Source organism: Stegostoma tigrinum, chromosome 15, assembly GCF_030684315.1.
Source record: "Stegostoma tigrinum isolate sSteTig4 chromosome 15, sSteTig4.hap1, whole genome shotgun sequence".
In the NCBI taxonomy this organism is placed as follows: domain Eukaryota; kingdom Metazoa; phylum Chordata; class Chondrichthyes; order Orectolobiformes; family Stegostomatidae; genus Stegostoma; species Stegostoma tigrinum.
The window spans coordinates 47260535-47274127 of record NC_081368.1 but is presented as its reverse complement, the minus strand read 5'-3'; the positions used below and the strand labels follow the sequence as shown (position 1 = coordinate 47274127).

Genomic DNA, 13593 nt, shown 5'->3' with positions numbered 1-13593 from the left:
TTCTATTTCATAATCTCATAATTCAAATTGTCACCAATGGCTAAATCTGTAGTCACACTCACTTCTCTCTAGGATAATAAAATGTGAGGCTGGATGAACACAGCAGGCCCAGCAGCATCTCAGGAGCACAACAGCTGACGTTTCGGGCCTGGAACCTCCTTCATCTCTGAAGGGTCTAGGCCCGAAACGTCAGCTTTTGTGCTCCTGAGATGCTGCTGGGCCTGCTGTGTTCATCCAGCCTCACATTTTATTATCTTTGATTCTCCAGCATCTGCAGTTCCATTATCACTCACTTCTCTCTAGTCTTGTTTAGGTCCAACACAACCCAGTTTGGAAAGAGCAGCGTTTATGGCAGAATTGTTTTTGGATGCAAAGAATGTCTGGTCTGCTGGCTGAAGAGTAGGCAAAAGTCCTGCCTTGCTTTCTCCAAGAAGGCGTCCTGGTATTCTGCCTCTTCTATACTTCATGGAAATCCCATGTGCTCAAGCCTTCTAGCCAATCAGCAGCTGGTAGCCCTTCTGCTCACCAGGGTGACGGTGCCTGTTGCTGCTCTAGGGAGACTGCAGAGAGCCAGGACAGTGCAGCGGCCCAGGTCAGAATGGGAAGGGTTTCACAAGGTAGAGATTGTAGGGAGGGCTGTTGTCATTGAGAGCAGGGGCATGGCTCTCAGCTGGCCCCATCCACCCCAAAGCCAGGTCCCATAATCAGGCACTGAGGGCCTTTGATCAAGGAATCACCTTGCTGATGACCCTGACCCAAGATTACTCGCAGCTCACACATCTTTTCCTGGAAAGAGGCTCTCACGTGGCCATGAATTGGTTAATTGCTGACCTCAATTGCTGATTAGATGGGGGAGGTCGACCATAGGGCATCTGGCCCAGCCTTAATTTTGGCAGAAGTAGGAAGATGACAGAATCCTCATATGTTCACCTGCAAGCTGATTAACTGCCCTGTCTACCCTGAAATGTGCCACGAGAGGGCATAAAACTGCCCTTTAATTCTGTTGAATTTGAAATTTTGAGATATTGAAAGATTAGTCACAAAGTAAAAGGAAGCATGGGTAAAGTTTAGGAGACTGAAACAGACAAGGCCTTTGAGTAGTATAAAGAAAGCATTTAAAACAGGGATTTAGTAGTGCTAAAAGGGGCAATGAAATGTCCTTGGCTAGTAGGATTAAGGAGAATTCCAAATCATTTCCAAATCTATTAGGAGCAAGAGGGTGCCTAGAAAAAGGGTGGATCAACTCAAAGACAAAGGAGGGAATGTATGCGTGGAGCCAGAAGTGGGTGAGGTCCTTAATGAGTACTTTGCATCGGTATTCACCAAGGAGATGGATATAGTTGATAAGAGTAGGGAGGGGTACATTGATATTCTAGGGCATATCACTATTAAGAAGGGGAGAGGTTTTGGGTGTCTTGAAAAACATTCAGGTAGATAATTCCACAGGGTCTGATGAAATCAATCCCAGGATACTGAGGGAAACAAGGGAGGAAATTGCTGGGGCCTTGACAGAAATCTTCGTACCCTCTTTAGCCACAGGCAACGTCCCAGAAAACTGGAGAATACTCAATCTGGTTTCTTTAAGAAGGGTAACAGTGATAGTCCAAGGATTGTAGTCCAGTGAGACTTGTATCACTGATAGGGAAACTATTGGAGAAGATACTTGGGGATAGGGTTTACTCACATTTGGGAAAGAATGGGCTTATTAAGGTGCTCAGCATGGCTTTGTGCAGAGGAGGTTTTGTCTCAGAAATTTGAGTTTTTTGAGGAAGTGACAAAATTAATTGATCAGGGTAGGACAATGGATTGTGTCTAAATGGACTTGACTAAATCAATTGACAAGTACCCTCACGTAGACTGGTCCAGTCAGATGGGGACCATAGTGAGTTGATTAAGTTGGTTTCAACTTGGCTTGGTTAAGGAAGACATCTGGTAGTTGTGGAGGATTGTATTTCCGATTGGAGTTCTGTGACGAAAGGATCAGTGCTAGGACGACTTATATGTTGGATGAAAATATTGAAGTTCTGAATAGTAAGTTTGAGGATGACATGAAAGTTGGTGGAGTTGTGGATCGAGAGGAGGTTGTCAAAGGATATAGATCAGTTGGAAAATTGTGTGGAGAATAGGTAGATGGCATTTAATCAGCATGTCTGGGGTGATACATTTTGGGAGTTTGAATATCAGAGGAAAGTGTGCAGTAAATGGCAGGACACGTAGGAGCATGGATATACCGAGGGATCTCAGGGACAAGTCCATACTTGCCTGAAAGTGGCAACACAAGTGGATAAGGTTGTAAAGACAGTGTTACAACATAGTCATCGGTCAGGACATTGAATACAAAAGCTGGCAAGTCATGTTGCAGCTGTATAAATCTTTTTATTTCGGCTGCATTTGGAGTATTCTGTGCAGTTCTGGTGGCCACGCTATAGGAAGGATGTAGAGACTTTGGAGAAGGTGCAAAAAGTGTTTACCAGGATGTTGTCTGGATTGGGATACATGAGCTATGAGGAGAGGTTGGATTTAGATTGCTTTTGCTAGAGGGTCGGAAGCTAATGGTGACCTGATATAACTTTACATACTTCTGAGGTATGGATAGTTGGGGATGGGAAGGTTTCAATGAGATATACAAGGAAAGCCTTTTACACAGAGGGTGATAAATGCCTGGAACATGCTACCAGAGGAAGTGTTACAAGTAGACGCAAAAACAACATTTACGAGACATTGAGATAGATACATGAACAGAGAATAGAGAGATGCAGACCATGTGCAGGCATGTGGGATTAGTTTAGAATGGCGTCATGGTCAGTGCAGACATAGTGGGCTGAAGGGCCTGTTCCAGTGCTGTACTGTTCTGTGTCCTTGCATCAAGTCTTTATTCATTTTAAGTGCATATATTAAAATATCTATGCCCAGCATTGTAGTTTACTGAAATGTTAGTGATTGTTGTTCAGTCAGTGGAGTTAGTGACTGATTTTCAGAATTTCAGAATTTCAGATTTTCTGTAACAGAAAACGGCATTCGGCTTTACCACGGTATAACTTCCTGCCAATTGAGAAGGTGACATTGGTCAACCCTGCAACAGCTGTCAAAAACAGTGCTGGTTTGACAGTTTTGTGTGTTATAGTATAAACTGGTTTTGATAACCTTCCCCATCAATGGTCAGAATGTTTTCCAACAATCTGACTGAGGAATGGTATACTGAACAAAAGGTGGAAATCCCAAGCACTTACCAACCCTCAGACCATTAAAAGAAACTTGTTTTAATACTGTTTGCAAGATAACAAAGTGTGAAGCTGGATGAACACAGCAGGCCAAGCAGCATCTCAGGAGCACAAAAGCTGACGTTTTGGGTCTAGGCCCTTCTTCAGAGCATCAACAGCTCTGATGAAGGGTCTAGGCCCGAAATGTCAGCTTTTGTGCTCCTGAGATGCTGCTTGGCCTGCTGTGTTCATTCAGCCTCACACTTTGTTATCTTGGATTCTCCAGCATCTGCAGTTCCCATTACCTCTTAATACTGTTTGCAATCTGCTTTTATATGGCTATGTTCTGATTATGGAGTGTGCAACCTGCCTTCAACTCTTTATGCTTAGAAACAAGTGTTGAACATTTCTTCAACATTTAAGCTATATTCTTTCAAATAGGAATGGCTATGTTCAATAGCTTGGTCAACACCAGAAAGGGATGGATAGGTTAAAGATTTAGCTCGTAGTCGTCTATTTTTCTACCTCTGCTGGAACCAGTTAACCTGCATGGATTTTCTTTCAACTCTTTTCAAATGCCCCAAAGAAAAGAAAAATGTTTAGGAAATTGGCCTTTTCTGGGGTGAAGCAAAATATCCTATGTACTTTGCCCACACTTGACAGTGGTAGTTAAGCTTGAATTCTCACCTGAAATAAAGTGGTTTGAGCTCTGTTCTGATCTGAGATGAGGCTGTAGTGCTCTGGAACAACTTACCAGCTGTGGCAGCAATAATGAAGACAGAAATTGAGTTACTGTTTCAGGTGGATGGCCTTTCATCAGAATGATACAGCATGGAAACAGGCCCTTCAGCCCAACTCATCCATTCCAACCAAGTTTCATAAACTAAACTGGCCCCATTTTCCTGCATTTGACCCCTATCCCTCTAAACGTTTCCTACCATTCTCTACAGCCAGCACTCTGTGGTCAAAGGTCTCGATGAGAGATCATCAATTGCAATCAATGGCATGAAACTTGCTGAATTTTCTGTTTCAATTTCTGATTTCTCACACCTGCTTTTGTACTAGGATTCTGAGGTCAGATGGATATCTAGCCACAGAGCAGAGATCAAGTTTGGTCTGAGTAATCCAGTTAGTCAGGGTAAATAGTCCATGAGAGAAAAGAACATGGAAGAGCAGGTGAAGGAGATCACAGTGACTGGTGACAGAAGGAAGTGCTAACTCCCAATGAGGAGGTGATGCACTGAGCAGTTGATTTTTAAAAAAAATCACGAATATCTCAGAAGAATCGATGTTTGGAATTAAATATGCACAGAGGATGCACAAACAAATTATTGCGAAGAAAAGAAACAGATGTAGAACAGGTCAACTGAATTGGAATAAAGGTAGATAAAGCAGGAACTGCAGATGCTGGAGAATCTGAGATAACAAGGTGCAGAGATGGAGCCTCATTCCACCCCCTTGACCTGTCTGTCCTCCTTGGACTGACCTATCTCCTCCCTACCTCCCCACCTACACTCACCTTTACTAGCTCCATCCCCGCCTCTTTTTGACCTGTCTGTCCCCTCTCCACCTGTCTTCTCCCATATTCATCTTCTATCTGTCTCCCTCTCTCTCCCTATTTATTTCAGAACCCCCTTCCCTCCCCCATTTCTGAAGAAGAGTCTAGGCCCAAAACATCAGCTTTCCTGCTTCCCTGATGCCGCTTGGCCTGCTGAGTTCATCCATCTCTATACCTTGTTATCTTTGAATAAAGGTAGGCTGTGTTAGTAACTCAACCCTTTGAAGTAGTGAACCAGTAGGTAATACTGAACTTCAAAGTCTGACGTTCAATTGCTATTCTGTGCTGAGTTAGTTGAGTTTGTAACAAGTGGTCTGAACAATTCAGACATAACACAGTATGGAACTGGAGGAACATAGCAGGCCAGGCAGCATCAGAGGAGCAGGAAAGCTGACATTTTGGATTGGGACCCTTTTTCGGAAATTTCTGAAAAAGGGTCCCAACCCGAAATGTCAGCTTTCCTGCTCCTCTGATGCTGCCTGGCCTGCTATGTTCATCCAGCTCTACACTGTGTTATCTCTGACTCCAGCATCGGCAGTTCTCGCTATCTATCTCTGAACAATTCCGCCTGCTTTGGTTCCCTTGGGCTAGGGAGGAGAAAATTGGACGAGATTCCTGCTCTTTCAATGACAGCCACGCCTTTAGGGAATTATGGGCAAAGGGTGGGGCAAGGTTAAATAGGGCCAAGATGCATCCAATGATCGAGTATTTTGGACAGTTTTATGATGCTAAGGGTGAATTGCCAGTTTGATGAATTACCAGAATGTTGTTGGTACCTGTTTAACTGCATTGTAGAGTGAATTACCAACATCAGTGAAAGCAAAATTACTTGAAATCCATTTTCACTGTCTTATTTTTAAACACCTCTCCAGGCAAGCCTTGCAGAATCTGAGTGGGCAGGGTGTTAAAATTCCCCATGTTACTGATCCCTGTGGATCTTTATCCACCTGCTGTTTTTAGTGAGCGAGCAGGCAGCAAGGTCTTGTTTTCAATATGCATATTAGGGTGCAGCGACATATTTGGATAGTTGGAAGCAGAAAGAATTTAAAACCAACATCTGAAGTGAATGAATGGGTGGATGTAGAAAGATGCGTATAAAAGAGCTTGAAAGAAGTCTAGGTAAGCTTTAAGAGAAACAAGGTAAAAAAGAACAAATGGAAATTAAGATATGATCTGAATTGACATAACTATACAAAGTGAAGCCTTTAATTTATTGCAACACTGAGAGTAAAGAAATGCTCAGAATCTTGGAAGTGGAGAGCATTAATAAGTAAAGTGGAAGGATTGTGTAAGTGAATTTCTAAAGGAAAAACAGACCAGCAAAGATCAGACGTATTAGCTTGAGAGGGAGCAGGGTGTGGTTGTATGAACAAGCCTCGTGGTAGAGACATATTTGGAACTTAATTCTTCTGAGAGTAAATGCACTTGATAAGACATTGAACAGGAGCACTTGAGGTAAGTCAGGATAGTAAATGTTTAGAAGTAAAAAGCAACAAAACCAAGGTGTGATTTTGAAGGGGAAAGAGTTTTAAATAAAGGAAATTACTCAGCTGAATGAAGAAGCAGACCTCCAAAGAATTTTTCATTGTTGAGGAGTAATACAAACACAAGTAACAGTAACTGGGCCCTATAAATTGAACTAGATGTGGAATGGGCAGTTATTGCAGTTTTGCTTTTTATGTAATTTAGTGACCAGAAGTCTATTGATGAAATATTTCATTTCCTAACAAAGCTGCAGCTTTCACTCCTGTCACTAGTTAACAGGCTCCCACCCTTGCACCTGTTACTGCTGTGAAGTGAGAATGTCTACTTTCTGTCTTTTCAGTTTTCTTCTGTTTCAAAGTAGTCTTGACAAAATTGCAGGATCTGAGTGCTGACTGCAAATGCTGGCAATAGTTAACGGATTGGACTCTGACATAGGGTTGCAGCGAAACATTGCCCAGTATTTCTTGCAGGTGCCAGTCAGCCTGCTGTCCATCGCAAACGTGTTACTTGATTTCTGGGTATTCTTGTACATACTTACTGTTTGTATGTGTGGTAGAATAGTACATTTTAAAAAGTCACAATTAAGTTCTTCATTAAATAACATTGACATTATCCCAGCATTATTCCAATGGTTTGAATGTTATGTGACTCTTCATATCAGTCACCAGCCACCCTTATTTCAGTGGCTGCACTGCATTATTAATGAACTCGTGTCACTGACTCCGCATAGATCACTTGTACGGGGAGAAAGCTTAGTTTCTACTTGTGTGACCTTCCCTGTCTTTGAAGAAAAGCCAATGCATAGAAACAACAGGCACAATGTGCAGCTTTCAAACAACAGGCACAATGTGCAGCTTTCGAACAACTGTGTGCATGTAGCCTTGAGCATACACAGTTGTCTGTGTTACTTAATCTGTCCTACAATGTAAATGGGATTGATTCCACAGCACCAGAAATCCTGGTGTATTCTAGCACTGGTTAGGTAAAATTTGTAATGCACACTTCTTCCAATATACAAAGAATACTGAATCTTAAAAGGAAAAGATTTCACTTTTTTCCCCTCATTGTGTTTGCTGTTTTACTGTGCTGCTGGGAGGAGAGCAAAATGAAACATTTTCTAAAGGATACACAGTGGAAGAGTTAATATATTTTGAAATAGAATATTAAGTAAAATTGGTTGAGCTGAGGTGACTGTGAGAGCTTTGTGTGCAGTAAGCTTCTCTTGTGCTTTGGTTGCAATGTTGGCATCAGATAGAGCATCTCTGTTTCACTGCTGGATTATAACGCAGCTGGCTGCTGGGTTGGTGCTAAAGAAGTGGGAGAGAGAAGCATTTAATTTACAGCAGGAGGAAAAGAATGGCACATTACTGTATACTTTTGGTTTATGTATGATGGCATTCAGACAGGAACCATTTTGTAAAATGATTGTTGAAAGTTATGGGGGGGGTGGTTTTGGAACTAATTAAAGGGAAATTCCTTGGTAATGACAGTATTTACCAAACATGAAACTTTTTAAAATTATAACCCATTCACTCTTATGAATTAATTACATGAGCATTATTGTAAGAATATAGGAGCAGAGAAGACCATTTGGCCCATTTTAACCTGCTCCACCATACAGTACGACCATAGCTGATCTCTGTCTTCAATTCTTTGTTCGCACTGATTTCTGGAGAGACAGAGAAATCTGTCTATCTCAACCTCGTATATCTTCAATAATGGTGTATTCACACCCCTCTTAGTTGGAGCATTCTAAAGATTCACAACAACCTTATCTAGTTGAGGTATATGAGATGCTAAAAAGGGATTGATAATGTAGATGTAGAATGGATATTTCCCTTTGTGCGGCAATCTAGAATGAGAGGTCATAGTTTTTGTCTAAATGTGGTAGATTTGAAATAGACAGGGAGGAATTAGTTCTTGCAAAGGGTCGTGAATCTGTGGAATTCACTACCCCAGAGTACGATGATCATTGGGACATTTTTGAAGAGAAGATAGACAGACAGGTTTTTACTTAGTAATGGATTAAAGGGTTTTGGAGAACAAGCAGGAAATGAAGTTGAGATGAAGATGAGATCAAACATGATTGTACTAAATGACGGAGGAGCTCAGGGGGCTGAATTGTCTACTGCTTCTCATAGTTCTTACATGCCTCGTCTCGCTGCGAAATTATGGACCTTTATTCCTGGAAGTGTGCCCTGTTCTAGATTTTCCCAGCCAGAGGAGACAAAACCTTGCCCTATCAACCCCTTTTATTGTCTTAAGTTTATTGTCTTATGCTTCAATGAGATTACCTCCCCTTCTAAGTTCCAGAGAACATAGTACTCAGCCTCTCAATATAGGACAACCTCTTATCCCAGGGATCAAACATGTGAACTTTTGCTGGAATGCCTCCAACACAAGTATACCCTTCCTTAATTATGGAGACCAAAATTGCACGCAGTATTCTAGTTGTGGTCTTGCCAAAGCTGAATAAATTAAAGCTGATTTTTTTTATACACTCATACCTTTTCAATGTGTCAATTGCTTACTCTGCTTGATTGATTTTGATTTTCCTAGTAAGAGTTAAATATATTTCCAAGGTCTAAAAGGATCAAGGGGTGTGACAAGTAAGCAGCAACAGTGCACTGAGTTGGATAAACAGCTGTAATCATATCGAATGACAGAGCAGCCTTGAAGGGCTGAATGGTGTACTGTGCATCCCATTTTTAAATGTTTTCTGTCTTTGCATGAATACACCCTGGTCCTGCCAAACTTAAACTTTTGCTACACATTTGTAAAAGAGATTTTTCTTTACAATCTTGCAACCAATGGGAATACACTCTCACTTGGCCCAGTTTATCACCTTGTCGCTCACTCACTAACCTGTCCATATCCCTTTGAAGCTTCTCAATGTCTGCGCCTCAGCTTGTATTTGCACCCAGCTTTGTAACACCATCCACCTGAGAAACAGTACTCGCTGGCCTGCATTCGTGGAGATTTGCAGACCCAGCAGAACTTCCAAAATGGCTGGTGGGACCCAGATGTGGAAGCCATGCCCTCATTTCTGTTGATATAATTTCCACTGGTAGGGAAAGGGCGGTACATTCCGATTCACACAGGAACGAAACTTGAAGTCAGCAAGGCTATTTGAATTCAATACTGAGTTGAAAGAGACCTCGTTTTGATTGTTGAAGGAACCTTAACCCGCAGTGTAGCTATCTCAAATTCATGGAGTTCATGTAAGCACTCCTGAAGGTGGATAAGGTCCATATAACTGTCATGATGTGAAATTATTTAAGCCCTCCTCTCTTTATTAAAATAAAAATAAAATGGACTACAAGTGTTACTTGTAAAACTTTTTTAAAAAAACAATTCTGTCCTAAGAGTTTTATAGTAGCTGATTGTTAAATTTGACTTAAGACTCTTTGTGAATGTTTGTTTGCATGATTTCCAAAAGGTAGTTATCTAAGCAGAGTATTCTGAGTTTGTGGTTCAGTCGTCAGCTGAAAGAGGTTATTAAAGGATTAACACTTTATGAGAAATATGACTGGGAGGTTGTATTTTGTAACAGATTGCCCACTTTAAATCACATTCAAACTTCCCAATTTCAAGATGGCAGTGAATGGTACAAAATAATTTCAGTTAATCTATTTTTAAGACTTTTCTGTTATGCATATACCACTGGCATAAATGCTTATAATACCTTTTGGTGAGGGTTAGAGGGCCTAAAGTGTTCCTGTTGCACTGGGACAAAGTCTGCCCTCCTCCACTCTCTCCACCACCACCACCACCAGTCAAAAATTCCATTTTTGGGGACCTTTCCAATGAGATAAACCTTATTTCAGTGCTTTGGCAGTGAAAATTCAGACTTTTGCTCCCTGCGTCAAAATTGTTATCGCTGATTATAAATAGCTGAGGTCCTAGCAATGAGCCTTTATGGTATTCATTGAGTCATAGCCTGCCAGTTTGAAAATATCCTATAAATCACTGATTTTTGCTTCTTGCCCATTAACCTCCTTTCTACCCATACAAATATTTCACCTAAACGAGAGCTTAATATGTGTTAATCTTTTGCGTGACATCTTATTCAATGCCTTTCAGAAATGCCAAATATACAATATCTACTGGCTCCCCTTTTTCTACCCTTCCAGTTACAAAATCAAAATTTGTGAGAAATTTGTCAAAACAGGATTTTCCTTTCAAAATACCATGCTGATATTTTCTAATCATACTCTGTTTTTCTAAATGTACAGTTAAGACTTCCTTACACCAATGAATGATGTCAGACTAACTGGCTTTTGGTTTCCTATTTTCTCTCTCCCTCCTTTCTTAAATAGTGCTATTAAATTTGTTACCTTCCAAACTGCTCAGACTGTTAACATTTGTACTAGTAGAACTAGTTAAGCTGTAAATGAACACAATGCTTATATTTACTCCATACAGATTTAAATTACACCCCACGTTTAGAGAGAGAATCTTAAAACTCATTAGCAATCTATGTGCTCAACTAATTAATACTGAAAAACACTTGCCGATTAGGAGGGCTTGGTTTTTTTTAAAAAAGGTCCGAAAAGCGCATCTACCCTGTGATATGTCATGCAACTCTAAGTGCGTACATGTGAATTTCAATATTAATTTTCTAAGTGCTGTTTAGCCACATTAAACCAGCTGGGTCACTTTTCAGAGACAGTGGGAACTGCAGATGCTGGAGAATGTGAGATAACAAGGTGTAGAGCTGGATGAACACAGCAGGCCAAGCAGCATCAGAGGAGCAGGAGAGCTGACGTTTTGGGCCTAGACCCTTCTTCAGGAGGGTCTTTTTCTGAAGATCGGTCTAGGCCCGAAACATCAGCATTCCTGCTCCACTGATGCTGCTTGGTTTGCCTGTGCTCATCCAGCTCTACACCTTGTTATCTCTGGGCCACTTTTCAGCTATTTTTCATTAATCCTCCACAGTTAAAGTGTGATAGGTTGATGCTTGAGAACGGGTGAGTCAAAATCTGTTTGTTTCGATCTTCTCTGGTGTAGAATAAGTTTCTCAAAGGAACTGGTGATCTTGCCAATGTGAATTGTTGTGAAGAGAAACTGGTCTCAGTGTGGCAAGTGTATCCCATGGAAGATGTGTGAAATTCCAGCACTTTACATTGTGGAACTGTCAGTCCCTTCGCTGGTATCAACTCTGTACTTTGTTTAAAAGTATCTTTTTAAAAAAATTGTTCCATTTGTATTATAGTAGTATCTCTTTTATCCTAAGTCGTCTTAAAAACTTGTCTGGTTTGATAAGAACAGGTTTTTCATTTTCTCTCCAATAATTAAGTGGAAATTTACTTGAGCGGCAGGATTTGTTTTGTGTAGCAGGAGGAAAGATGACCTTTACTTCAGACATAAATTGATCGGTGCCACTCATCCAGGTTGATGGCTAAACCTTACCCATCTCTGCAACTATCTAGGCCCATCCTCACGTTGTACGTGATCTGAGTCTTGTTTATATTCTCAGTTGGCAAATCGCATAAGGAAAAGCATGAAATGAAGTTACACTCGTTTTATTCCTCCTTTCTTTCTTGATCAGAAACTGTTTCAATTTTGATTCCTGTAAAGCATCATGGTGGGCTCCTTCAATAAAGTGTTAATTCAATAAAAAGTACTCACTAATCCCAATAACTAATTGGTAAATAGATGCAAGAAATAGGACTGCGAACCTTGCAAGATGTCCTGTGTACTGCATGGACAGCAACTTCTCCCCCTCCCGTCTGTTGATTGAAAATGCCCTTAACTGCTGCTCTTCCATTTCCTGCACTTCTATCCTCAAAACCCCTGTCCTCAACAAAAATAAAAGATAGAGTCCCTTGGTTCTCACATACCACCCCACCACCCTCCACATCCAACACATCATCCTCTGCTACTTCTGCAACTTTCAATCCGACCCCACCACCAAAGAGAGGCCTCCCTCCCCCACGACCCCTATCTGCCTTTTTGTAGGGACAGCTCACTCCACAACTCCGTCTGCTCCACCCTCTCCACCAGACTTGGTACCTTCCCTGCAACTGCAGGAAGTGCTACACCTGCCCCTACACCTCACTCCTCATCTCCATCCAAGGCCCAAGACAAACTTTGCAAATTCAACAAGGGTTCACCTGTACATCTCCTGATCTGGTCTGCTGTATCCGCTGCTCCTAATGTGGCCTCCTTTACGTAGGTGAGACCAAGATAGATTCGGTGACCGATTTGCGGAGCACCCTGCCAGTCACCAACCATTTTAACTCCTCTCTCCCACTCCCTGGGCAACATGCCCATCCTGGGCCGCCTCCAGTGTCACAACGATGCCACCTGGAAACTGGAGGAGCAGCACCTCATAGGCTCCCAAGGTGGAATATGACCCAATGGCCCAAAAATAGAACTCCTCAGCTTCAAAATCTGCCCACTCCCAGCCTCAGCCCATGACCAACCCCCTCTCTCATGCCCGGCTCCTTGACCTGACACAACCGGTCTGCCTTCTCTCCCATCTACCCACTCCTCCCACCTCACTGATCAATCGTCAACACTGCCTCCCTGCGCTCACCTATCACCATCCCACCTACCTTCCCCAGCCCCTTCCCTGCTCTCTCTATTTATTTCTGAGCTCCCTTCCTCCTCTTGATGAAGAGTCCTGACCTGAAACATTGACTCTCGCTCCTCTGTTGCCTGGCCTGCTGTGCTCCTCTAGCTCTACACTGTATTGACCTTCCAAGATTACTCTGAAATCTCAAAGAATGTAAAGGATAATCTTCAGGAAAGTGTGCAGGAAATCCTGGGGGAAAAATGTGTATTTATAAAAGAATCTCAAACATTTTAAGTTTTGAAATACTGGAGATGGGGCGGGGGTTGAAAAATCTTGACTGGGTGGCATGATTGGATGCAGCTTCCCACGACATAATCCAACCAAAGTTGGCAATACTAAGTGGTGTGACAATAAGACACAAAGAGCAAAACATTGCTACGTGCTAACTGTTGTCACAATCAGGCTAGACCATCTCAGCCTGGGCAGTGGTAATAAGCTTCTTGAACTATAGAGGGGAGACATAGGATTGCTGCTGTTGGCTGATGTTTTTGCTGGACAGCGAATTTGTTTTAGAATTTGGTTGAAAGTGGATCTGGGGTTGCCAGTTACACTGTTGTAGTTGATATATTCATCGACTGGACTAGCCTGCAAATAAGTGATCCTGCTGATATAACAGAAGGACATGACCAAAAGTAAGAAACAAGAAGAAAAGAGGCCAAAGTAGGTCCTTGCACTTACTTTTTTCAAATGGGAGTATAAAACAAATGGAATTCCTTATCACTGGTTGCTGTACTTGATTATAGTTAGCAATGAGAGTTTTAAGACTTGTC

General features: G+C 41.8%; 1 protein-coding gene across 20 annotated transcripts in view; it reads left to right on the top strand.

Annotated features, from left to right (window-relative positions):
• The window catches only part of LOC125458746 (Krueppel-like factor 8), a 178608-nt gene that overhangs the window by 88881 nt on the left and 76134 nt on the right, over positions 1-13593 (top strand). Inside the window, exon 1 of one of the 20 annotated variants that reach the window (XM_048544336.2) lies at positions 5793-5877. The exons of 18 other annotated variants lie outside the window; for them this stretch is intronic. The gene's annotated coding sequence lies outside the window, so the exon portion shown is untranslated. Of the gene's footprint in view, positions 1-5792; positions 5878-6122; positions 6214-13593 lie in introns of those variants that run through there. One more of the 20 variants, XM_048544339.2, reaches the window with a different exon arrangement.